The sequence below is a fragment of the Salmo trutta genome, unplaced genomic scaffold (genome assembly GCF_901001165.1).
Source record: "Salmo trutta unplaced genomic scaffold, fSalTru1.1, whole genome shotgun sequence".
Classification (NCBI taxonomy): Eukaryota; Metazoa; Chordata; class Actinopteri; order Salmoniformes; family Salmonidae; genus Salmo; species Salmo trutta.
In genome coordinates this window covers 240,893-268,130 of record NW_021822708.1, presented here as the reverse complement: position 1 = coordinate 268,130, position 27,238 = coordinate 240,893, and the positions used below count along the sequence as shown (strand labels likewise).

Sequence of the window (27,238 nt, the reverse complement as noted above, 5' to 3'; positions counted from 1 at the left end):
AGGATAATTGGTACTGTTCTAAATAGCTAGTCGGTCCACGTGAGGGAAAAAAAATTATCCGAATCTGGACATTCACCTTCACTCTTATGTATTTAAAAAAAATAATAATAATGTAACTTTACCTCAGTGAGAAGGATAGCCAACATGTCTTGTCTCTGGAAGCGGATGGCCAGGTGAACTAGCGTAAAGCCATCGTTGAAGGCAGTGGCACGGTTCAGGAGACGGACCTCGTCTGAAGTCATCTGACGGGCGATGTCACCGCCGGACGACTTGTAGGCCTCGACAGCAGCCATGTTCCCCTCCACCACACCTGCAGCACAGACATTTTTTTCCCCCATTTAGGCTACATTTTTTAAATCATAAGTAGACACCTAGGCTACATTTAGACAGGCAGACCAATTCTGATTTTTAAAAAAAATAATTGCTTTGAAAAGAGCTTATGTGATCAAAAGAAGATCAGAATTGGGCTTCCTGTCTAAAGGTAGCCAGAGAGACAGGGGAAAGGGAGGGAAGAACTCATTACTGGGGATGACCCGGAACAAGTTATATTAAATTGAAACTTTATTTGTCTCTGCAGAGAAATTGATTGTGCAGCCAGGAGTAGGCTACACAAAACAACAAATAGTACTACAGTATACACGTTTTTTTTTAAACAAATTATGGATCTATACATAGTCTGTGAGGGTGCAGAAGAAGGGAGGAATGAAGTCGTAGTGTTGTGTGTTGGGGGGGGGAAATTCAGTCCATTGACTTCACTGAACACAACACACTGTGTACCTACCACTGTGAGACTGTCAAGATAAATAACAATTCTGTACAGACATTGTTTGAACACCCTCCCCCCCTCCTCCCTCCCTCACTACCACAAACACTGTTCTACTGTCAGATCCCGACTGTCCTCTCTCCCTACTCTTGTCACCCACAGAAAGGAGCTGGCAGTGAACAGTCAGGCTGGTCATTGTTAAGAGATTTACTGTAGGTCGAGGCCTGTAGAGCAGGCAGTGAACAGTCAGGCTGTCAGGCTGGTCATTGTTAAGATATATACTGTAGGTCTAGGCCTGTAGAGCTGGCAGTGAACAGTCAGGCTGGTCATTGTTAAGATATATACTGTAGGTCTAGGCCTGTAGAGCTGGCAGTGAACAGTCAAGCTGGTCATTGTTAAGAGATATACTGTAGGTCGAGGCCTGTAGAGCTGGCAGTGAACAGTCAAGCTGGTCATTGTTAAGAGATATACTGTAGGTCTAGGCCTGTAGAGCTGGCAGTGAACAGTCAGGCTGGTCATTGTTAAGAGATATACTGTAGGTCGAGGCCTGTAGAGCTGGCAGTGAACAGTCAGGCTGGTCATTGTTAAGAGATATACTGTAGGTCTAGGCCTGTAGAGCTGGCAGTGAACAGTCAGGCTGGTCATTGTTAAGAGATATACTGTAGGTCGAGGCCTGTAGAGCTGGCAGTGAACAGTCAAGCTGTCAGGCTGGTCATTGTTAAGAGATATACTGTAGGTCGAAGCCTGTAGAGCTGGCCGTGACCAGTCAGGCTGGTCATTGTTAAGATATATACTGTAGGTCGAGGCCTGTAAAGCTGGCAGTGAACAGTCAGGCTGGTCATTGTTAAGAGATTTACTGTAGGTCGAGGCCTGTAGAGCTGGCAGTGAACAGTCAGGCTGGTCATTGTTAAGAGATTTACTGTAGGTCGAGGCCTGTAGAGCTGGCAGTGAACAGTCAGGCTGGTCATTGTTAAGAGATATACTGTAGGTCTAGGCCCGTACGCTTGCTTCGCTTTGTGCAGGCCTTTAGCCTAGATAACGTCCCTCAATGTACTTTGACGTACATCCAACCCATGAAGCAAGTTTGCATCGTCAACATTCATGTCATGGCAGACAGATACATGAGCTTTCCATTTGAAATATTATGTGTAGCGTGGCCATTAAAGAAGAGATATCGTACATGGACTTTGTTATGAGATATAGTCCTACACAGCCTTCCCTGTGGCTCAGTTGGTAGAGCATGGTGTTTGGAACGCCAGCATGGTGTGTGCAACGCCAGGGTTGTGGGTTCGATTCCCACGGGGGGCCAGTACAAAAAAAAAATAACAACAAAAAAATGCATGAACTGTATTCACTACTGTAAGTCGCTCTGGATAAGAGCGTCTGCTAAATGACTAAAATGTAAATGTAAAAATGTACATTGCTTTGTGTGTCGCCTAGGTAATAAAAAAAAATATCCCTTGATGTTGAAATACACCTGTAAGGAAAGTTTAAAATCGTCAACATTCATATCATTGCATTACAGATGTAGAAGCTTTCCCATTTGAAATATGATGTCCCAAATGTGCAGCTTCTGCAACAGTATCTGAATGGATTGAAGCTTGGATCGACTCCAGAGGTACGTCCCCCATACAGAAAGCTGGTTAGAAAATGCTAGATGTAATTGACAGGCTGTGGTGTTCATTAAAAAGACCTACATCATTTTCCATCACATACTGAATGGGCTCCATACTGTTCCTAGTCTTCCATAGGGCTTTGGTCCTAAGTCCTTATGTAGGTTAGTGTTCCTAGTCTCCCATAGGGCTTTCGTCGTAAGTCATTATGTAGATTAGTAGGCTTTATGAAGCCATTATGTAGGTTATGAATGAAAGTCACCCAGTAAAAACACTACTTGAGTAAAAGTATAAAAGTATTTGGTTTTAAAGATACCCAAGTATCAAAAGTAAAAGTATAAACCGTTTCAAATTCCTTATATTAAGCAAACCAGAAGACACAATTTTATTTTTATTGACTGATAGCCAGGGGCACACTCCAACACTCAGACATAATTTACAAAACGAAGCATTTGTGTTTAGTGAGTCCGCCAGATCGGAGGAAGTAGGGATGACCAGGGATGTTCTCTTGATAAGTGTGTGAATTGGACCATTTTCCTGTCAAAATGTAACGAGTACTTTTGGGTGTCAGGGAAAATGTATGGAGTAAAAAATACATTATTTTCTTTAGGAATGTTGTGAAGTAAAAGTAGGCAAAAATATACTGCTCAAAAAAATAAAGGGAACACTTAAACAACACATCCTAGATCTGAATGAATGAAATAATCTTATTAAATACTTTTTTCTTTACATAGTTGAATGTGCTGACAACAAAATCACACAAAAATAATCAATGGAAATCCAATTTATCAACCCATGGAGGTCTGGATTTGGAGTCACACTCAAAATTAAAGTGGAAAACCACACTACAGGCTGATCCAACTTTGATGTAATGTCCTTAAAACAAGTCAAAATGAGGCTCAGTAGTGTGTGTGGCCTCCACGTGCCTGTATGACCTCCCTACAACGCCTGGGCATGCTCCTGATGAGGTGGCGGATGGTCTCCTAAGGGATCTCCTCCCAGACCTGGACTATAGCATCCGCCAACTCCTGGACAGTCTGTGGTGCAACGTGGCGTTGGTGGATGGAGCGAGACATGATGTCCCAGATGTGCTCAATTGGATTCAGGTCTGGGGAACGGGCGGGCCAGTCCATAGCATCAATGCCTTCCTCTTGCAGGAACTGCTGACACACTCCAGCCACACACTCCAGCCACTTTTTCTTGGGCCACTATAACTAACTATTTTGCCAACTTGGACAGGTCCCCCCTTCCACACGGAACCCCACTAACCCACAGACGGAAACGCACGAGGCGGCTAAAAACAGACCTCCCTCCCATCTTCCACCAGCTTGCTACCTATGGCCCGGCTAGCTGTCTGATTCTCACTGGACCCTCTGATCACTCGGCTAAGCATGCCTCTCCTTAATGTCAATATGCCTTGTCCATTGCTGTTCTGGTTAGTGTTTATTGGCTTATTTCACTGTAGAGCCTCTAGCCCTGCTCATTATACCTTATCCAACCTCTCAGTTCCTCCACCCACACATGCTATGACATCTTCTGGTTTCAATGATATTTCTAGAGACAATATCTCTCTCATAATCACTAAATGCCTAGGTTTACCTCCTCTGTACTCACATCCCACCATACCTTTGTCTGTACATTATACCTTGAAGCTATTTTATCGCCCCCAGATACCTGCTCCTTTTTCTCTCTATTCTGGACGTCACAGACGACCAATTCTTATAGCTTTTAGCCGTACCCTCATACTTATCCTTCTCTGCTCCGCTGGGGATGTAGAGGTGAATCCAGGCCCTTCAGTGCCTGGCTCCACACCTACTCCCCAGGCGCTCTCTTTTGATGACTTCTGTAACCGTAATAGCCTTGGTTTCATGCATGTTAACATTAGAAGCCTCCTCCCTAAGTTTGTTTTATTCACTGCTTTAGCACACTCTGCCAACCCGGATGTCCTGGCTGTGTCTGAATCTTGGCTTAGGAAGTCCACCAAAAACTGTGAAATCTTCATCCCTAACTACAACGTTTTCAGACAAGATAGAACGACCAAAGGGGGCGGTGTTGCAATCTACAGCAGAGATAGCCTGCAGAGTTCTGTCCTGCTATCCAGGTCTGTACCCAAACAATTTGAACTTCTACTTTTAAAAATCCACCTCTCCAAAAACAAGTCTCTCACCGTTGCCGCCTGCTATAGACCCCCCTCGGCCCCTAGCTGTGCTCTGGACACCATATGTGAACTGATTGCCCCCCATCTATCTTCAGAGCTTGTGCTACTAGGCGACCTAAACTGGGACATGCTTAACACCCCAGCCATTCTACAATCCAAGCTTGATGCCCTCAATCTCACACAAATTATTAATGAACCCACCAGGTACAACCCCAAAGCCGCAAACACTGGCACCCTCATAGATATCATCCTAACCAATGTGCCCTCTAATTACACCTCTGCTGTTTTCAACCAAGATCTCAGCGATCACTGCCTCATTGCCTGCACCCGTAATGGGTCAGCGGTCAAACGACCTCCACTCATCACTGTCAAACGCTCCCTGAAACATTTCAACGAGCAAGCCTTTCTAATCGACCTGGCCCTGGTATCCTGGAAGGATATTGACCTCATCCCGTCAGTAGAGGATGCCTGGTTATTTTTTAAAAATGCCTTCCTCTCCATCTTAAATAAGCATGCCCCTTTCAAGAAATTTAGAACCAGGAACAGATATAGCCCTTGGTTCTCCCCAGACCTGACTGCCCTTAACCAACACAAAAATATCCTGTGGCGTTCTGCATTAGCATCGAACTGCCCCCGCGATATGCAACTTTTTAGGGAAGTTAGAAACCAATACACACAGGCAGTTAGAAACGCCAAGGCTAGCTTTTTCAAACAGAAATTTGCTTCGTGCAACTCCAACTCTAAAAAGTTCTGGGACATTGTAAAGTCCATGGAGAATAAGAACACCTCCTCCCAACTGCCCACTGCACTGAGGATAAGAAACTCTGTCACCACCGATAAGCCCACTATAATTGAGAATTTCAATAAGCATTTTTCTACGGCTGGCCATGCTTTCCACCTAACTACCCCTACTGCATTCAACAGCACTGCACCCCCCACAGCTACTCGCCCAAGCCTCCCCCATTTCTCCTTCTCCCAAATCCATTCAGCTGATGTTCTGAAAGAGCTGCAAAATCTGGACCCCTACAAATCAGCTGGGCTTGACAATCTGGACCCTTTCTTTCTAAAATTATCTGCCGAAATTATTGCAACCCCTATTACTAGCCTGTTCAACCTCTCTTTCGTGTCGTCTGAGATTCCCATAGATTGGAAAGCAGCTGCTGTCATCCCCCTCTTCAAAGGAGGTGACACTCTTGACCCAAGTTGCTACAGACCTATATCCATCCTACCCTGCCTTTCTAAGGTCTTCGAAAGCCAAGTCAACAAACAGATTACCGACTATTTTGAATCCCACCGCACCCTCTCCGCTATGCAATCTGGTTTCAGAGCTGGTCATGGGTGCACCTCAGCCACGCTCAAGGTCCTAAACGACATCGTAACCGCCATCGATAAGAAACATTACTGTGCTGCCGTATTCATTGACCTGGCCAAAGCTTTTGACTCTGTTAATCACCACATCCTCATCGGCAGACTTAGTAGCCTTGGTTTCTCAAACGATTGCGTCGCCTGGTTCACCAACTACTTCTCTGACAGAGTTCAGTGTGTCAAATCGGAGGGCCTACTGTCTGGACCTCTGGCAGTCTCTATGGGGGTACCACAGGGTTCAATTCTTGGGCCAACTCTTTTCTCTGTATACATAAATGATGTCGCTCTTGCTGCTGGTGAATCTCTGATCCACCTCTACGCAGACGACACCATTCTGTATACTTCTGGCCCTTCTTTGGACACTGTGTTAACAACCCTCCAGACGAGCTTCAATGCCATTCAACTCTCCTTCCGTGGTCTCCAACTGCTCCTAAACACAAGTAAAACTAAATGTATGCTCTTCAACCGATCGCTGCCTGCACCTGCCCGCCCATCCAGCATCACTTCTCTGGACGGTTCTAACTTAGAATTTGTGGACAACTACAAATACCTAGGTGTCTGGTTAGACTGTAAACTCTCCTTCCAGACTCACATCAATCATCTCCAATCCAAAGTGAAATCTAGAATTAGCTTCCTATTTCGCAACAAAGCATCCTTCACTCATGCTGCCAAACATACCCTCGTAAAACTGACCATCCTACCAATCCTCGACTTCGGCGATGTCATTTACAAAATAGCCTCCAATACCCTACTCAACAAGCTGGATGCAGTCTATCACAGTGCCATCCGTTTTGTCACCAAAGCCCCATATACAACCCACCACTGCGACCTGTATGCTCTCGTTGGCTGGCCTTCACTTCATCATCGTCGCCAAACACATTGGCTCCAGGTCATCTACAAGACCCTGCTAGGTAAAGTCCCCCCTTATCTCCGCTCACTGGTCACCATAGCAGCACCCACCTGTAGCACGCGCTCCAGCAGGTATATCTCTCTGGTCACCCCTAAAGCCAACTCCTCCTTTGGTCGTCTCTCCTTCCAGTTCTCAGCTGCCAATGATTGGAACGAACTACAAAAATCTCTAAAACTGGAAACACTTATCTCCCTCACTAGCTTTAAGCACCTGCTATCAGAGCAGCTCACAGATCTCTGCACCTGTACATAGCCCATCTTTAATTGAGCCCAAACTACTACCTTTTCCCCTACTGTATTTATTTTATTTATTTTGCTCCTTTGCACCATATTATTTATATTTATATTTTAACTTTTAACTTTCTTCAAACTACAAATCTACCATTCCAGTGTTTTTTTCTTGCCATACTTTATTTACTTTGCCACCATGGCATTTTTTGCCTTTACCTCCATTATCTCACATCATTTGCTCACATTGTATATAGTCTTATTTTTTTTTATTTTTTATTTTTTTTTCTACTGCATCATTGATTGTATGTTGTTTTACTCCATGTGTAACTCTGTGTTTTTGTATGTTGTCGAACTGCTTTGCTTTATCTTGGCCAGGTCGCAATTGTAAATGAGAACTTGTTCTCAACTTGCCTACCTGGTTAAATAAAGGTGAAATAAATAAATAAATAAAAACATGAGGTCTAGCATTGTCTTGCATTAGGAGGAACCCAGGGCCAACCGCACCAGCATATGGTATCACAAGGGGTCTGAGGATCTCATCTCGGTACCTAATGGCAGTCAGGCTACCTCTGGCGAGCACATGGAGGGCTGTGTGGCCCCCAAAAAATGCCACCCCACACCATGACTGACCCACCGCCAAACCGGTCATGCTGGAGGATGTTGCAGGCAGCAGAACGTTCTCCACGGCATCTCCAGAATGTCACGTCTGTCACATGTGCTCAGTGTGAACCTGCTTCATCTGTGAAGAGCACAGGGCGCCAGTGGCAAATTTGCCAATCTTGGTGTTCTCTGGCAAATGCCAAACGTCCTGCATGGTGTTGGGCTGTAAGCACAACACCCACCTGTGGACGTCGGGCCCTCATACCACCCTCATGGAGTCTGTTTCTGACCGTTTGAGCAAACACATGCACATTTGTGGCCTGCTGGAGGTCATTTTGCAGGGCTCTGGCAGTGCTCCTCCTGCTCCTCCTTGCACATAGGCGGAGGTAGCGGTCCTGCTGCTGGGTTGTTGCCCTCCTACGGCCTCCTCCACATCTCCTGATGTACTGGCCTGTCTCCTGGTAGCGCCTCCATGCTCTGGACACTACGCTGACAGACACAGCAAACCTTCTTGCCACATCTCGCATTGATGTGCCATCCTGGATGAGCTGCACTACCTGAGCCACTTGTGTGGGTTGTAGACTCCGTCTCATGCTACCACTAGAGTGAAAGCACCGCCAGCATTCAAAAGTGACAAAAACATCAGCCAGGAAGCATAAGAACTGAGAAGTGGTCTGTGGTCACCACCTGCCGAACCACTCCTTTATTGGGGGTGTCTTGCTAATTGCCTATAATTTCCACCTGTTGTCTATTCCATTTGCACAACAGCATGTGACATTTACTGTCAATCAGTGTTGCTTCCTAAGTGGACAGTTTGATTTCACAGAAGTGTGATTGACTTGGAGTTACATTGTGTTGTTTAAGTGTTCCCTTTATTTTTTTGAGCAGTGTATAAAATAGTAAAATAAAAGTACAGATACCCCAAAAAACGACTTGAGTAAAAATACTTTAAAGTACTATTTAAGTACTTTACACCACTGGTAAGGAGGTGAAGGTGGATAATGGAGGAGGAAGAGGGTCTGAATTGACAGCAGGTAGAAGGACTCAGGAGAAATACACCTCAGTCTTCTTATGTACGTGCTTCTGAAAAGAACTTGGATGAATCCTACGGAGAGGCGTGGCTTAACGTGAGTAGGGTACCCACAGCACACCGATTTCCCATCGTCATAGCGATGTATATCCTGAAACCATGAGGTCGGTCTAACTTGGGCCTTGGACAGTTGATGAAACTTGATTTGATGGTGTTTTGTCCTACTATTTGTTCAGGCAACAACAACAAAAAAGGTACCAGCAGCTTTTAGCATCTTAGCTATAAAAGCACGGTTAGTTAGCTAACGATAGCTAGCTGAAGAAAGTCCATTGGTATCGGGCTCTTTGGCTGATAATCGTGACGTACATTCCATGCGACAGTCTCTGTCCATTGCTAACATTTTTACGTTTAGAATCAAAAGCTGTTTTTGAATACTCATGCTAACCGCACTAAGTGTACCATTTGTGACATAAATGGAGTATATAGTATGCTTTTTGGTCATAGTATGGATGTAGATAGTATGCTAAAAGTTCCCGGATGTCGTACTAAATTCGACAAAACACAAAGTGGACACTATTTCCGTGCTTTTAGAGCCCATAATACAATTCAGAAAATGGGCGTGGCTTCACAACGTTTTCAGATTTGGAAAAAATGAAGGAAAATATGCAGCCCAAGTCCGACGAGAGCGGATACAAATTTGTTATTTTAACTAATTATGAAAAATGTTAAGAAAATGTTGAGCAATGCAATAAAGTCGACTTCTCCAATAAGTTACGTTGGCCGACAATTTGCTAGCTACGCTATCCTTACGAACCGCATAGCATATCATTACAGCAGTATGTACCAGGTATGTGAGCTACCTACTGTAACGTTAGTTGGCTACTAGTACATCGAACTTGCCAGTAAATTTAATTTACGCTATCTAACTAACTACCCAACGTTTATTGACTTGATTATTCACGTCATTCATAGCTTAGCTAAGTGGTATAGTCGTTAGGGTCCGTTTGTAAATTCGCTCTGGCTATCTACTACGATTTCAGAGCACTCTCATCTGACTGCCTGAGGCAAAGCACAGTATAACTGATGAATTTACGAATGTTCAACACCCATTGAATATGGACGGTGTCAGTAAACGTTGGCGAAAAAGGGTCATTAAATTGTTGCCAGCTGCAAAGTTAGTCACCAACGCTCTAGATAACATGAAAACAGCCTAACCAGCTCTGCTAGGGCCAGTAAAATGGTCAGAGTGAGTTCTCTCATTATGTATCTGGAAGTAGCTAGCAAGCTAACCAACATTAGCCAGTTAGCTTGGGTGCTTGATTGCTGTTGTGAGGTCAAAACGCTCGGATCAACCCTACTCCTCGGCCAGAGCATCCAGTGTGCGCTCTGAATGTCCCGATCGGGACAACGCCCTGAATTTACGAACGCCCAGAGCGCACTCTGGCACTCCAGGTTGAATTTACAATCACACCCGAAGTCTAGCTAGTAATATGTTACGCTAACAAGCTAGCAAGAGGTTGCATAGCAACAGCATCAACATCCGGTAGACAGGCGAAGCGCTAGTACGCTCAACTGAAAGGATACCGTTCGTTTACAGTATACTAAAAGTAACTAATAGTATATACTCATTAAGTAAGTAGTATACAGTATGTTAATACGGGTATTCGAACACAGCGGTTGTGTTTGTAGGTATGATGTAGTTTGTTGATTAGAACGACGTGGAAGTATGTTAAAAAACGACCAACCAAGCATATCCCAAATGTTCATAGAACGATAAAAACATTATTAAAAAAATACAGCCGTTGTGGGGTTATGAGTAAAGTAGGCGATTTAACATGGGAGTGTGCCTCCCGGGTGGCGCAATGGTCTAAGGCACTGCATGGCAGTGCTAGCTGTGCCACCAGAGATTCTGGGTTCGAGCCCAGGCTCTGTCGCAGCCGGCCGCGACCAGGAGACCCATGGGGCGGTTAGGGGAGGGTTTGGCCGGCAGGGATATCCTTGTCTCATCGTGCACTAGTGACTCCTGTGGCGGGCCGGGCGCAGTGCACGCTGACCAGGTCACCAGGTGTAACGGTGTTTCCACCGACACATTGGTCCGGGTTGGATGTGCATTGTGTCAAGAAGCAGTGCGGCTTGGTTGGGTTGTGTTTCGGAGGACGCATGGCTCTCGACCTTCACCTCTCCCGAGTCTGTACGGGAGTGGCAGCGATGAGACAAGACTGCAACTACCAATTAGATACCACAAAATTGGGGAGAAAAAAGGGGTAAAAAAATGTAAAATGTACCCTACTCGGGGGTGTGGTCACGTTAAGCCACGCCTCACCGTGTACATCCATCTTTCAGTATGATTAAATGTATACACTCAGTACCATGCTGAATCCTATTTCCCCATCCTCTCTATTCAATTGACAAATAGGCTAATAGTATTGTCAGAACACTGCATTGTATAACATTTTATCCAACTTCACTCAATTCAACACATCAAAGTTTATAATGTAACGACTTGACATGGACTCATTCTTTCCAACAGGAAAACATGAACAAAGTTATTGTTGTTGGCTTACCGAAACGGAACAATATTACACAAACACTGCCTGCTTCCTTCTGCTATGGAAAACCAATGAGATCATCTGATCAGAGTTTTACTTCAGAATAACCAGCACTGAAACTAAAACCAATGAGATCTGATCAGTTTCCTTCAGAATAACCAGAACTGAAACTGAAACCAATGAGATCCGATCCGTTTCCTTCAGAATAACCACTACTGAAACTAAAACCAATGAGATCATCTGATCAGTTTCCTTCAGAATAACCAGTACTGAAACTAAAACCAATGACATCTGATCAGTTTCCTTCAGAATAACCAGAACTGAAACTAAAACCAATGAGATCATCTGATCAGTTTCCTTCAGAATAACCAGTACTGAAACTGAAACTAAAACCAATGAGATCTGATCCGTTTCCTTCAGAATAACCAGCACTGAAACTAAAACCAATGAGATCTGATCAGTTGTTTCAGTGCTGGTAGGCCGTCATTTGTAAATAAGAATTTGTTCTTAACTGACTTGCCTAGTTCAATAAAGGTTAAATAAATATAACAATATAACCTAACCTAATAACCCAGTTAATATCACATTCATTGGTCAATATGCATGTCCCAAGACAATATCGTGTCTCAACAAACTCTCTAGCCAGTCTTATTGTATCTCAACAACAGACTCCCTGGCCAGACATTATGTCGGCTATGGGTTGTGAAGTCATTATGTAGGTTAGCAGGTGTTATGACATCATTATGTAGGTTAGTAGGAGTTATGACATTATGTCGGCTATGGGTTGTGAAGTCATTATGTAGGTTAGCAGGTGTTATGACATCATTATGTAGGTTAGCAGGAGTTATGACATCATTATGTAGGCTATGGGTTGTGAAGTCATTATGTAGGCTATGGGTTGTGAAGTCATTATGTAGGCTATGGGTTGTGAAGTCATTATGTAGGCTATGGGTTGTGAAGTCATTATGTAGACTATGGGTTGTGAAGTCATTATGTAGGTTAGCAGGAGTTATGACATCATTATGTAGGTTAGCAGGAGTTATGACATTATGTAGCCTATGGGTTGTGAAGTCATTATGTAGGCTATGGGTTGTGAAGTCATTATGTAGGCTATGGGTTGTGAAGTCATTATGTAGGCTATGGGTTGTGAAGTCATTATGTAGGCTATGGGTTGTGAAGTCATTATGTAGGCTATGGGTTGTGAAGACATTATGTAGGCTATGGGTTGTGAAGTCATTATGTAGGTTAGAAGGTGGTATGACATCATTATGTAGGTTAGAAGGTGGTATGACATCATTATGTAGGTTAGTAGGTGGTATGACATTATGTAGGTTAGTAGGTGGTATGACATCATTATGTAGGTTAGTAGGTGGTATGACAGGGCAGCCAAATGATTGCGGTCACCGGAATAACTGTTCGAATAACATTTTATTGTATTTAAAAAAAATTAAAAAAAGGTTCTCTTTAACACACAATTTCTCCAATCCTCCGCTTCTGACCGCATGTGCTGCCATAGAAATATAATGAATAGAACGGGCATCCTCATTCAGGAGCGAAGCAGGAAGTAAAATATCTGCCATGTGATTTGTTGATTCAACTCAACTGACATTAGAAAAAAAATACATTCCATTGTATGAGCCACATCGCTTCCATGATCTGAATGAACATTCTACATTACCGTGTATAGTGTAGGCTGACCCTGGTGTGATGTTTTGATTACCATGTAGTGTAGGTTTACCCTGGTGTGATGTTTTGATTACCATGTAGTGTAGGCTGACCCTGGTGTGATGTTTTGATTACCATGTAGTGTAGGCTGACCCTGGTGTGATGTTTTGATACCCATGTAGTGTAGGCTGACCCTGGTGTGATGTTTTGATTACCATGTAGTGTAGGTTTACCCTGGTGTGATGTTTTGATTACCATGTAGTGTAGGCTGACCCTGGTGTGATGTTTTGATTACCATGTAGTGTAGGTTTACCCTGGTGTGATGTTTTGATTACCATGTAGTGTAGGTTTACCCTGGTGTGATGTTTTGATTACCATGTAGTGTAGGTTTACCCTGGTGTGATGTTTTGATTACCATGTAGTGTAGGCTGACCCTGGTGTGATGTTTTGATTACCATGTAGTGTAGGTTTACCCTGGTGTGATGTTTTGATTACCATGTAGTGTAGGTTTACCCTGGTGTGATGTTTTGATTACCATGTAGTGTAGGCTGACCCTGGTGTGATGTTTTGATTACCATGTAGTGTAGGTTTACCCTGGTGTGATGTTTTGATACCCATGTAGTGTAGGCTGACCCTGGTGCGATGTTTTGATTACCATGTAGTGTAGGCTGACCCTGGTGCGATGTTTTGATTACCATGTAGTGTAGGCTGACCCTGGTGCGATGTTTTGATTACCATGTAGTGTAGGCTGACCCTGGTGCGATGTTTTGATTACCATGTAGTGTAGGCTGACCCTGGTGTGATGTTTTGATTACCATGTAGTGTAGGCTGACCCTGGTGCGATGTTTTGATTACCATGTAGTGTAGGCTGACCCTGGTGCGATGTTTTGATTACCATGTAGTGTAGGCTGACCCTGGTGCGATGTTTTGATTACCATGTAGTGTAGGCTGACCCTGGTGGGATATTTTGATACCCATGTAGTGTAGGCTGACCCTGGTGTGACGTTTTGATACCCATGTAAATCTCTCTCGGACAAGGATGACTTTAATCAATATATTTCCACTCATACTTAGAAAATGCTAACTAGCATCAAAGTAGACACGCAACACTACAAATCCCTGCAAGTCATCTCTAGCTGAAAGCTTTTCTAAAACAGGTTGTGTCAATTTAAAAAACACTTACGAGACAGTTCACACAATTGTCAATTTAAAGAAATACAGACAATTTATTCATTATTACATTTATGTAGCATTAGATGGTTAATCCAGAGATTCTGACCTTTGCCTCGACTCGGCCGTCTAACCCAGACCTCCGTGCTATTTTGTAGTTCTTTATGAAATAATCCGTGCTATTTTGTAGTTCTTTATGAAATAATCCAAGCTTGATGATGAGTTGGTTATTTGAATCAGCTGTGTGGTGCTGGGGGGGAAAAACCATAATGTGCACAACCCTGGCCTAGGAAACCAAAGACTTGTTTCCTTGTTTCCTTCCTTGTTTCAGTAGGGAGCAACAAAGTTACATCACATTGTTAAGAGTCCATGTTATGGCTGTTCATTCCACAATTATGATTTAAAAAAAAAAAAAAATATATATATATATATATATATATATATATATATATATATATATATATAGATAGAGATATAGATATTTATTTCTGTTTATGATGTTATTTTATTTCATGACAGTCTTCATCCATAACCGTCGGTTATACGGTAGTTGTACCAGCCCTAGTCATGAAGTCGTTAGGTAGGATAGTAGGTACCCTTCAAGGTGTTAACCAACTTTGTCTCAAAGACTCAAGACAGTATTGTATCTAAACAACAACAACAAACTCCCTAGCCGGACAGAGACAGACATCGGACCATGGATGGGGGGGAGAGGTTAGCCGACCTAATGTTCATCAGCAAGGTCAAATAATAAAACTGTGATCTGATGTCACAGAAGAGAGGTTAACCTAATCATAAACAGTGATCTGATGTCACAAAAGAGGAGGTTAACCTAATCATAAACTGTGATCTGATGTCACAGAAGAGAGGTTAACCTAATCATAAACTGTGATCTGATGTCACAGAAGAGAGGTTAACCTAATCATAAATTGTGATCTGTCACAGAAGAGGTTAACCTAATCATAAACTGTGATCTGATGTCACAGGAGGTTAACCTAATCATAAACTGTGATCTGATGTCACAGAAGAGAGGTTAACCTAATCATAAATTGTGATCTGTCACAGAAGAGGTTAACCTAATCATAAACTGTGATCTGATGTCACAGGAGGTTAACCTAATCATAAACTGTGATCTGATGTCACAGAAGAGAGGTTAACCTAATCATAAACTGTGATCTGATGTCACAGAAGAGAGGTTAACCTAATCATAAACTGTGATCTGTCACAGAAGAGGAGGTTAACCTAATCATAAACTGTGATCTGATGTCACAGGAGGTTAACCTAATCATAAACTGTGATCTGACGTCAAAGGCCTGATAGTCAATATAAATATCAATAGAAAATATTATTTGTGTCTCAACAACAAACTCCATAACCGGACAGAGACATCTGCCGTAGGGAGGACAGTAAATGTATTCATCACTAAGTTAGATGAGCTGTGAGTTGGTGAGAGTTATATGACAGCCCTAGTCCTCACAGAGCCCTCACAGAGCCCTCACAGAGCCCCCACAGAGCCCCCACAGAGCCCCCACAGAGCCCCCACAGAGCCCTCACCCAGTCAACATCAGTCATTGGTCAATATGCATGTCCCAAGACAATATTATTTGTGTGTCTCGACAACAGACCAAAGCCAGACTGACTGTGGACAGAGGGGAGTAAATCAGAGCCAAGGTCAGACTGTCACAGTGTTGTCATGTGTTGTGCTCATGTTATGTCAAGGCTATTTTTAACTTCCTGCTATGACGGATGGCTGACTGCTTGGCCCAGCAAGAGCAGTCAACACTAACCAGGTTAAAGAAGCATCAGTGAGTTATGTTTACATGAACATTAATAATTGGATATTAAACTGATTAAAATGGCAGAAGGCCGAGTATGACAGTCATGTAAACAACCTTTCTCTGTTCATCTTAAATCTGCGTCAGGTCCTATTTGAAGTAAGCGTACGCTGATTAAAACACCTGGTTTTCTGAGCAATCTTTCCAATTATTAGGACATAAAGTGGCAAGAAAAAGTATGTAAACCCTTTGGAAATACCTGGATTTCTGCATAATTTAGGTCATAAAATTTGATCTGATCTTCATCTAGGTCACAACAATAGACAAAACACAGTCTGCTTAAACTAATAACACACTAACAATTATATGTTTTCATGTCTTTATTGAACACACTGTGTAAACATTCACAGTGCAAGGTGGGAAAAATATGTGAACCCTTGGATGTAATAACTGGTTGACCCTCCTTTGGCAGCAATAACCTCAACCAAACGTTTTCTGTTGTTGTGGATCAGACCTGCACAACGGTCAGGAGGAATTTTAGACCATTGCTCTTTACAAAACTGTTTCAGTTCGGCAATATTCTTGGGATGTCTGGTGTGAACTGCTCTCTCGAGGTCATGCCACAGCATCTCAATCAGGTTGAGGGTCAGGACTCTGACTGGGCCACTCCAGAAGGCGTATTTTTCTTCTGTTGAAGCCATTCTGTTGTTGATTTACTTCTGTGTTTTGGGTCGTTGTCCTGTTGCATCACCCAACTTCTGTTGAGCTTCAATTGGCAGACAGATAGCTTAACATTCTCCTGCAAAATATCTTGATAAACTTGGGAATTCATTTTTTCGTCGGTGATAGCAAGCTGTCCAGGCCCTGAGGCAGCAAAGCAGCCTCAAACCATGATGCTCCCTCCACCATACTTTACAGTTGTTATGAGGTTTTGACGTTGGTGTGCTGTGCCTTTTTTTCTCCACACAGTGTTGTGTGTTTCTTCCAAACAACTCAACTGTAGTTTCATCTGTCCACAGAATATTTAGCCAGTACCGCTGTGGAACATCCAGGTGCTCTGTTGTAAACTTCAGATGTTTTTTTGGACAGCAGTGGCTTCTTCCGTGGTGTCCTCCCATAAACACCATTCTTGTTTAGTGTTTTACGTATCGTAGACTCGTCAACAGAGATGTTAGCATGTTCCAGAGATTTCTGTAAGTCTTTAGCTGCCACTCTAGGATTCTTCTTAACCTCATTGAGCGTTCTGCTCTGTGCTCTTGCAGTCATCTTTGTAGGACGGCCACTCCTAGGGAGAGTAGCAACAGTGCTGAACTTTCTACATTTATAGACGATTTGTCTTACCATGGACTGATGAACATCAAGGCTTTTAGAGATACTTTTGTAGCCCTTTCCAGCTTTATGCAAGACAACAATTCTTAATCTTAGATCTTCTGAGATCTATTTTGTTCAAGGCATGGTTCACATCAGGCAATGCTTCTTGTGAATAGCAAACTAACATTTTGTGAGTGTTTTTTATAGGGCAGGGCAGCTGTAACCAACATCTCCAATCTCGTCTCATTGATTGGACTCCAATTAGCTTTTGGAGAAGTCATTAGCCTTGGGGTTCACATACTTTTTCCAAGCTACACTGAATGTTTAAATGATGTATTCAATAAAGACAAGAAAAATACAATAATTTGTGTGTTATTAGTTTAAGCACACTGTCTATTGTTGTGACAGATCAAATTTGATGACAAATTTATGCAGAAATCCAGGTAATTCCAAAGGGCTTTTTCTTGCCACTGTATAAAACACCTTGATCTGCGTTCCAGAGGTGTATTTGATATGAGAACGTTCTAGCACCAGCCAAGCGAGCCTCCCTCTTTAGCGCGAGTGAAGTGTTTTTGGGAACAAATTAGAAGTTGTTATCACATACAAACTTTATATATGCCGGAACTCAGAATCAAAATGTGCTTTCCAAAAAACACCATGTTGGCTGTGGTAGAACGGTCATTTTGACTCCCTCAGGAGAGACAGCCAGAAGAGGCCGTCCCTCAGGAGAGACAGCCAGAAGAGGTCGTCCCTCAGGAGAGACAGCCAGAAGAGGCCGTCCCTCAGGAGAGACAGCCAGAAGAGGCCGTCCCTCAGGAGAGACAGCCAGAAGAGGCCGTCCCTCAGGAGAGACAGCCAGAAGAGGCCGTCCCTCAGGAGAGACAGCCAGAAGAGGCCGTCCCTCAGGAGAGACAGCCAGAAGAGGCCGTCCCTCAGGAGAGACAGCCAGAAGAGGCCGTCCCTCAGGAGAGACAGCCAGAAGAGGCCGTCCCTCAGGAGAGACAGCCAGAAGAGGCCGTCCCTCAGGAGAGACAGCCAGAAGAGGCCGTCCCTCAGGAGAGACAGCCAGAAGAGGCCGTCCGTCAGGAGAGACAGCCAGAAGAGGCCGTCCGTCAGGAGAGACAGCCAGAGGAGGATGTCCCTCAGGAGAGACAGCCAGAGGAGGATGTCCCTCAGGAGAGACAGCCAGAGGAGGATGTCCCTCAGGAGAGACAGCCAGAGGAGGATGTCCCTCAGGAGAGACAGCCAGAGGAGGATGTCCCTCAGGAGAGACAGCCAGAGGAGGATGTCCCTCAGGAGAGACAGCCAGAGGAGGATGTCCCTCAGGAGAGACAGCCAGAGGAGGATGTCCCTCAGGAGAGACAGCCAGAGGAGGATGTCCCTCAGGAGAGACAGCCAGAAGAGGCCGTCCCTCAGGAGAGACAGCCAGAGGAGGCCGTCCCTCAGGAGAGACAGCCAGAGGAGGATGTCCCTCAGGAGAGACAGCCAGAGGAGGCTGTCCCTCAGGAGAGACAGCCAGAGGAGGCTGTCCCTCAGGAGAGACAGCTAGAAGAGGCTGTCCCTCAGGAGAGACAGCTAGAAGAGGCTGTCCCTCAGGAGAGACAGCTAGAAGAGGCTGTCCCTCAGGAGAGACAGCTAGAAGAGGCTGTCCCTCAGGAGAGACAGCTAGAAGAGGCTGTCCCTCAGGAGAGACAGCTAGAAGAGGCTGTCCCTCAGGAGAGACAGCTAGAGGAGGCTGTCCCTCAGGAGAGACAGCTAGAAGAGGCTGTCCCTCAGGAGAGACAGCTAGGAGAGGATGTCCCTCAGGAGAGACAGCTAGGAGAGGCTGTCCCTCAGGAGAGACAGCTAGGAGAGGCTGTCCCTCAGGAGAGACAGCTAGAAGAGGCTGTCCCTCAGGAGAGACAGCTAGAAGAGGCTGTCCCTCAGGAGAGACAGCTAGAAGAGACTGTCCCTCAGGAGAGACAGCTAGAAGAGGCTGTCCCTCAGGAGAGACAGCTAGAAGAGGCTGTCCCTCAGGAGAGACAGCTAGAAGAGGCTGTCCCTCAGGAGAGACAGCTAGAAGAGGCTGTCCCTCAGGAGAGACAGCTAGAAGAGGATGTCCCTCAGGAGAGACAGCTAGAAGAGGCTGTCCCTCAGGAGAGACAGCTAGAAGAGGCTGTCCCTCAGGAGAGACAGCTAGAAGAGGATGTCCCTCAGGAGAGACAGCTAGAAGAGGATGTCCCTTATTTGTATCAATCAAGGAGGCCATTTTTTGTTGTTGCAAACTCTACAAATCACATGAGCGCTACAGAAACATCACCAATCAAACAAGGGTCTCTGGCTGGTGCACAATTGAATTACAGGGCAACTATACCCCAAAACCTGGAAAAAACCCAGGAGAAAATACAAAAACGGAATCAGGCTAAAAATATAACAGATTTTATAGTCCTACTCTCCCAACGACAGCCTCTCTGCGTCTCCCGGTCGGTCTCTTTCCCTCCCCCCCGGTCCGTCTCTTTCCCTCCTCTCCCGGTCCGTCTCCTCTCCCAGTCGGTCTCTTTCCCTCCTCTCCCGGTCCGTCTCCTCTCCCAGTCGGTCTCTTTCCCTCCTCTCCCGGTCCGTCTCCTCTCCCAGTCGGTCTCTTTCCCTCCTCTCCCGGTCCGTCTCCTCTCCCAGTCGGTCTCTTTCCCTCCTCTCCCGGTCCGTCTCCTCTCCCAGTCGGTCTCTTTCCCTCCTCTCCCGGTCCGTCTCCTCTCCCAGTCGGTCTCTTTCCCTCCTCTCCCGGTCCGTCTCCTCTCCCGGTCGGTCTCTTTCCCTCCTCTCCCGGTCCGTCTCCTCTCCCGGTCGGTCTCTTTCCCTTCCTCCCGGTCGGTCTCTTTCCCTCCTCTCCCGGTCGGTCTCCTTCCCTCCTCTCCCGGTCGGTCTCCTTCCCTCCTCTCCCGGTCGGTCTCCCGGTCGGTCTCTTTCCCTTCCCCCCGGTCCGTCTCTTTCCCTTCCCCCCCCGGTCCGTCTCTTTCTCCCGGTCGGTCTCCCGCTCACTCTGTCCCTCCCTCTGTCGCCACTCTCCCACTGGACCCAGACAGACAGCAGACCTCTCCTCCTCCTCCTCTCTGTCACAGTCTGCTCCCCAGCCTAGTCAAAGTAGCTGCTCATCCCTACAGGCCTGAGGGATTACTTTCACTATCAGAGACAGAGATTCTCCCAGAACAGCAAGGACAAACACTCAGGGATTCAATGGGTCCAAGATTCCCTTCTAACTAAACCCTCCCTTAATTAATAATACTGTAGTTCTGTGTGTGTTGTGTTTATTATGTAACAATGCAGCTGCTGTGCCACTAACTGTAACAAGTCTATTTTCATTTTAGATAGTTATTCCTCCAACAAACACCTTGTGTATCCACAAAACATCTCTCTACTCGAGTGCATTCAATCTAGCCAAGGCCTAGTCGTGCTTAGAGAGAAAGCTCACAGTTTCTATCAAATGGTAGGCTTATAGGCTACCTTGCACTCTGTCCTCTGGCAACAGCCTGACTCGTACTGGCACACGCACATGACGTTTACACAGAGGTACATGTGGGTCGCTCTCCCGGGGGTCGCTCTCCCCGGGGGTCGCTCTCCCAGGCTCTCACCGGGAGTCGCTCTCACCGGGAGTCGCTCTCCCCGGGAGTCGCTCTCACCGGGGGTCGCTCTCACCGGGGGTCGCTCTCCCCGGAGGTCGCTCTCACCGGGGGTCGCTCTCACCGGGGGTCGCTCTCACCGGGGGTCGCTCTCCAACATCATATGTGCCTTGAGTATTTTTTTTTACGTTCAATTATTATTTTAAAAAATTCTCGCGTCGCATCAATTAAGCATCGGCACAATGTAACGGAACCACTGTAGTCACATTTAAGACCTGGAAAAACTGAATGAAAGACAGTTTGAGAGTAAGGACCAACGGACATCCTGAAAACAGAGAACACCATCGTGAGAGTCTCATCTTTCCATAGACTTTATAGACCAAACGGTTGGGACGCTACAAACGTTTTCATGAAAAAAAGCAATATTTTCTGGATGTCTCGTGTCTTGACAAACACCGCTGTAGCTCGGCCACCTTCCACCGCAGGTACGGAAGGCCGCCATTGGTGGATGCTATGGATTGAGACACAGCCCATACAAAAAAAAACCCACTTAAGACAGATCGATTGGATTTTTGTATTATGCTAATTAGATTTCCGCGGTGGCGCAGACATCGACTACACGGTGGGTTAAAAAGAATAAGCTATAGGATTAAAAATACCAGAGTTTGGCGCTGGTACAGCTGACTAGCGCAAGCTAACACCACAAAATGGATACCTGGGAGTCAAAGTATCGATATAATATGTCTTACAAAATAATATTGTGATATCTAACTATAGACCCTCCGCCCTCCATCACTTTGTAGCGTGGCCAGTTAGTAACAACCAGGGTGAACTACAGCAGCGTGGCCAGTTAGTAACAACCAGGGTGAACTACTGCAGCGTGGCCAGTTAGTAACAACCAGGCTGAACTACTGCAGCGTGGCCAGTTAGTAACAACCAGGGTGAACTACTGCAGCGTGGCCAGTTAGTAACAACCAGGGTGAACTACTGCAGCGTGGCCAGTTAGTAACAACCAGGGTGAACTACCGCAGCGTGGCCAGTTAGTAACAACCAGGGTGAACTACCGCAGCGTGGCCAGTTAGTAACAACCAGGGTGAACTACTGCAGCGTGGCCAGTTAGTAACAACCAGGGTGAACTACAGCAGCGTGGCCAGTTAGTAACAACCAGGGTGAACTACAGCAGCGTGGCCTGTTAGTAACAACCAGGGTGAACTACAGCAGCGTGGCCTGTTAGTAACAACCAGGGTGAACTACTGCAGCGTGGCCAGTTAGTAACAACCAGGGTGGACTACAGCAGCGTGGCCAGTTAGTAACAACCAGGGTGAACTACAGCAGCGTGGCCAGTTAGTAACAACCAGGGTGGACTACAGCAGCGTGGCCAGTTAGTAACAACCAGGGTGGACTACAGCAGCGTGGCCAGTTAGTAACAACCAGGGTGAACTACTGCAGCGTGGCCAGTTAGTAACAACCAGGGTGGACTACAGCAGCGTGGCCAGTTAGTAACAACCAGGGTGAACTACTGCAGCGTGGCCAGTTAGTAACAACCAGGGTGGACTACTGCAGCGTGGCCAGTTAGTAACAACCAGGGTGGACTACAGCAGCGTGGCCAGTTAGTAACAACCAGGGTGGACTACAGCAGCGTGGCCAGTTAGTAACAACCAGGGTGAACTACAGCAGCGTGGCCAGTTAGTAACAACCAGGGTGAACTACTGCAGCGTGGCCAGGAACGAGAGCGTTTCATTCATTTTCACCTGATCTTGTGTCTGTGTAATGTCCAATCACAGACAGGAGGACTTTATGTACAGTAAGACTAACTTACATCCTATAATAACCACTCACTCACCTGCACAAGCATTGAGGAACAGCCAGTCAGTTTTCCTCATCCTGTTCTTAATCTGTTTGGTCTTCTTGAAGTCGATGTTCTCCGGATGGTGATGCTGCTCCTCTCCGCTGCCCATTGCCCCGGCCGCCAGCTCAATCCTCTGGAAGTCCATCTTTACCTCCGCCTCTCTCTTAGAGGTGGGTGGAGAGGTCATCCTCAGTCCCTGTCTCTGTCCCCCGCTCAGCCCCCTACTGCAGCTCCCTCTCCACCTGGCCCCGTCTCTGTCCTGTTCATTGATGTTTGAGGATGTGGATGAAGGAGCCTCCTCGGACTGCCCAGCCAACTCTATAGGAATAGCCTCCCGGTTATTAGGTTGAGGCTGGGGGTGGTCGCAGACGATGCACTTCCGGGTCTTGGGATAGTTCTGGTAAGTACAGGCAGTGCAAGTCCAGTGCTGGCTACTGCTGCTACCACCACCACCACCACCACCTCGGGTGTTGAGTCTGTTGAGTCTGTTACGGTCGTTGTACTCCTCTGTACATGGATCCATGGGGGGAAGGGCTTGGCGGTAGCCCACGTTGGAGCCTGACGTCTGGGGGGCCTCCGTGGGACTGCAGGGGGTCCTCTGGTGGCGCTGACACAGACACTGGGTACAACGAATGGCACGAGGCCAGTTCAGGTAGGTGCACATGTGACAGGACCACTTGGAGCTATTCTCAGTCACGCCGGGAGGCTTGACACGAGGCCTGGCACTGGAATCTGGGTAGATCAAGAGGCTACCGCAACTTCCCTCTGGGTTTGGAGGGTCCTGCCAATCACAACCAGGCTCCATAGTAACACTGCTGGGGCTGCTGCTATTGTAGGTCTCCTTTGTGATTATGGGGCTGCTGGGACATTGTGCACGACACATGGTGCACTTAACAGCGGACGGCCAGTTCTCATAAGTGCAGTAGTCGCAGGCCCACTTCACTCCCACCTCTGTCATCACGGATGAGGTAGAAGGAAAACGGTTCTGTTCCCGTTACCAAGGGGATCAGTACGGCACTGGCTGCGGAGACAGAAATGCACAGAAATGTAATAACTACTTTAGCAAAACTGTTTGAATACATTTTTTTTTTTTTTAATTGGTAGATACATAACAAATGGGATAGGGTAAACCTTTAGCTGAACAGACAATAAGATAAGTGTTTGGAAAGACGACACATTTGTCTGCATTTCATTCCTGTTTTTTTTTTAAGCTTACCGAGGACAATTTCATGTTCAGTACACTCCCAACTCAGGAAATACTAGCTAGCTAGTAGCTAAGGAGCCCCACCACAGAGTTGAGTACCTTGAGTAAACACTGTACTTTGCCAAGCAACTCAACCCCCTCCTCCTCAAGCCATCGTTCATTGACGTTAGCTAGCGCCAAATGCTAACTAGTTCGCTTTTGTTATGGAGGCACCACCTGTCGGGGTTTCAAACCGACAGCCATGTTTTTTGGTTTTTACCGTCTGTGTCGGGGTGAAATATTGAAATAACCCCCTCCAACATCCCGTTTTTAAAAAGGATATTGTTCGAAGTTAACTAACTAGTTAGCTACGCTTGCTAGTTAGCTAACGGTTAGCTTGCTAGCTAGCTTTGCCTGTTTGCCAATCGATCAACTGTTAATATTAGCTAACGTTAGCTACTAGCTAGCTAATCCTATTATACTCAATAACGAAAAACATTGTCTTTGTCATCGATCAAATTGATCATTAGCTACTAAAACTATAGCTAGCTAGCTACCTAACTAACTCATTGATGAATCGTATCTTTCCCTGTGTACTTTTCCTCTTTGGGTCCAGAACCATAATAACAAACCTGAATCGCTCAGTCCTGCCTCCTCTTCCTTCTATCAAGCCTTCCTAGTCCGTTCTTCCAGTGGATTTCTTTACCTCCTTTTTCTCTCACATGTTTTTCTTTGACCACTGTAAACTCTATAGGAGGGGGGGAGAAATGGACTGTGTTATAGTGTAAAGCTCCTTTCCGCTTCGGCTCTTTATATCATGTTGTCAATCCACCGGACTCCATGGTTAGTGGTGATGAATCGTTCGCGAACAACAACGATCGGTTCTTTTTTTTTGAACAGGTCTTTTTTGATGAACGTCGGGAATCGAATTTCATTTGTGAAAGAGCGGTTCATTTGACTCTCTAGTTTGCTTACTGTTACAACTGTTTCGGTGGCTTTTTTTTTTTAGTTCCAGACGATTTAAACTGCAGATAAATTATTATTTTTTAAAGTATCTGAAGATTGTTCTTGCGGTGAGGAATTACTATCGTTTGTGATGATACTCATTCTGTTCCACACCACATTTTTTTGCAGTGCTTTTTAATGTGTTTCTCCATTTCTTTTGCAGGACATCTAATCATTTGGTCAGGTGAAATGTATTTGAAGTCACATGTCACGATCTGACATGATGTCAGGCAACTGTTTAGGCTTTACATTAGAGATTTGCAATAATTTTTTTCACGGTTTTAGGTAGCTTCGTTTTTAAACACTAGGCCTACTGAACGTAGTGCCGTTTATGAGCTAAATGAACGGCTATTTTAGCTGAACGTAGCCAAATGAACCGGACCTCCGAAAAGACCCGAGGTAATGTGGTCCGGTGTGGCTCAGTTGGTAGAGCATGGTGTTTTGCAACGCCAGGGTTGTGGGTTCGATTCCCACGGGGGGAAAAAATACAACGTAATGGAAGTATATATATATACTCACTACTGTAAGTCGCTCTGGAAAAGTCTGCTAACTGACGTAAATGTATCAAATGTAGAAGAGAGAGGACGCGAGGATAAAGCAATTGAGGTACTCCTCTTGCGTCATTTCTCCGCGCCTCCTCAAAAACCATTGGATGAGAAGCTCAGAGGTCTCTCCTCTCTGAATGCCGAGCCATAACAAAACATCGCTGGTTTTTATTGCCGGGGACGAAGATACATTGTGATCTGCCTGAAGGAGTAGTACCACAGATACTTTGGTATAGATCTTTTGAATATTGTGACGATAAACCCAGGGTTGTCACAATATGTTTTTCACCTTTCCCCCAGTCCCCATTCTGCGTTAAAGTGTTTCAGTTTTCACCCCACCCAGTAGGTGGCGGCAATACACCTTTTTTGGTTGCAGTCAGACAGAGATGAAGAAGATTGGGGGGGGGGGGGGGTGCAAAGATGATATATTATATTGATAAGATAGTTAAGTGACCGCTCTCACAATGGAAATACATGTCCTCAAAGAGGGAAGGCAGGCGGGAGGGGAGATCAGGTGGGACGATTCTAGCCAATGAGAGGGCCGATACGCAAAGGTGCGTAAAGTAATTAACTGGCACGAGCAGACAAATCTTCTCGCTTCGACACTTCCTCTCTGGAAAATGTCCATATTCTCGCAAGCAATGCGTTTTTCTAAAAGAGCCACTTCAAAATGCTCACCTGTTTAGCTAAAAAAAATATATATATATACAGTACCAGTCAAAAGTTTGGACACACCTACTCATTCAAAGGTTTTTCTTAATTTTTATACTATTTTCTACATTGTAGAATAATAGTGAAGACATCAAAACTATGAAATAACACATATGGAATTATTTAGTAACCAAAAAAAGTGTTAAACAAATCAAAATATATTTTATATTTGAGATTCTTCAAAGTAGCCACCCTCTGTCTTGATGACAGCTTTGCACACTCTTGGCATTCTCTCAACCAGCTTCAGGAGGTAGTCACCTGGAATGCATTTCAATTAACAGGTGTGCCTTGCTAAACGTTAATTTGTGGACTTTCTTTCCTTCTTAATGCGTTTGAGCCAATTGGTTATGTTGTGACAAGGTAGGGGTAGTATACAGAAGATGACCAAGTCCATATTATAGCAAGAACAGCTCAAATAAGCAAAGAGAAACGACCGTCCATCATTACTTTAAGGCATGAAGGTCAGTAAATCCGGAAAGTTTCTTCAAGTGCAGTCACAAAAACAATCAAGCGCTATGATGAAACTGGCTCTCATGAAGACCGCCACAGGAAAGGAAGACCCAGAGTTCCCTCTGCTGCAGAGGATAAGTTCATTAGAGTTACCAGCACCTCAGAAATTGTGGTCCAAATAAATGCTTCACAGAGTTCAAGTAACAGACACATCTCAACATCAACTGTTCAGAGGAGACTGTGTGAATCAGGCCTTCATAGTCCAATTGCTGCAAAGAAACCACTACTAAATGACACCAATAAGAAGAAGAGACTTGCTTGGGCCAAGAAACACGAGCAATGGACATTAGACCGGTGGAAATCTGCCTTTTGGTCTGATGAGTCCAAATTTGATATTTTTGGTTCCAAATGCTGTGTCTTTGTGAGACGCAGAATAGGTGAACGGATGATCTCCGCATGTGTGGTTCCCACCGTGAAGCATAGAGGAGGAGGTGTGATGGTGTGGGGGTGCTTTGCTGGTGACACTGTCTGTGATTTATTTAGAATTTAAGGCACACTTAACCAGCATCGCTACCACAGCATTCTGCAGCGATACGCCATCCCATCTGGTTTGCACTGTTTTGCATGTTATTTTGGCATTAATACGTGTCACGTTTGCAAACAATGTATAAAAAAAAAAGATCATTGAGTTAATAAAGCCACATACAAACATGGTCTCTTTTTTGGTTTCTTGAGGAAGGCAGCTCCAGAATGCAGGTGT

The 27,238-nt window shown here is 45.2% G+C and overlaps 1 pseudogene; it reads right to left on the bottom strand.

The window, feature by feature from the left end:
- LOC115183942 (ubiquitin thioesterase ZRANB1-like) overlaps nt 1-25,200 on the bottom strand; it is a 49,223-nt pseudogene extending 24,023 nt beyond the window's left edge.
- Between the last annotated feature and the right edge of the window lie 2,038 nt (nt 25,201-27,238).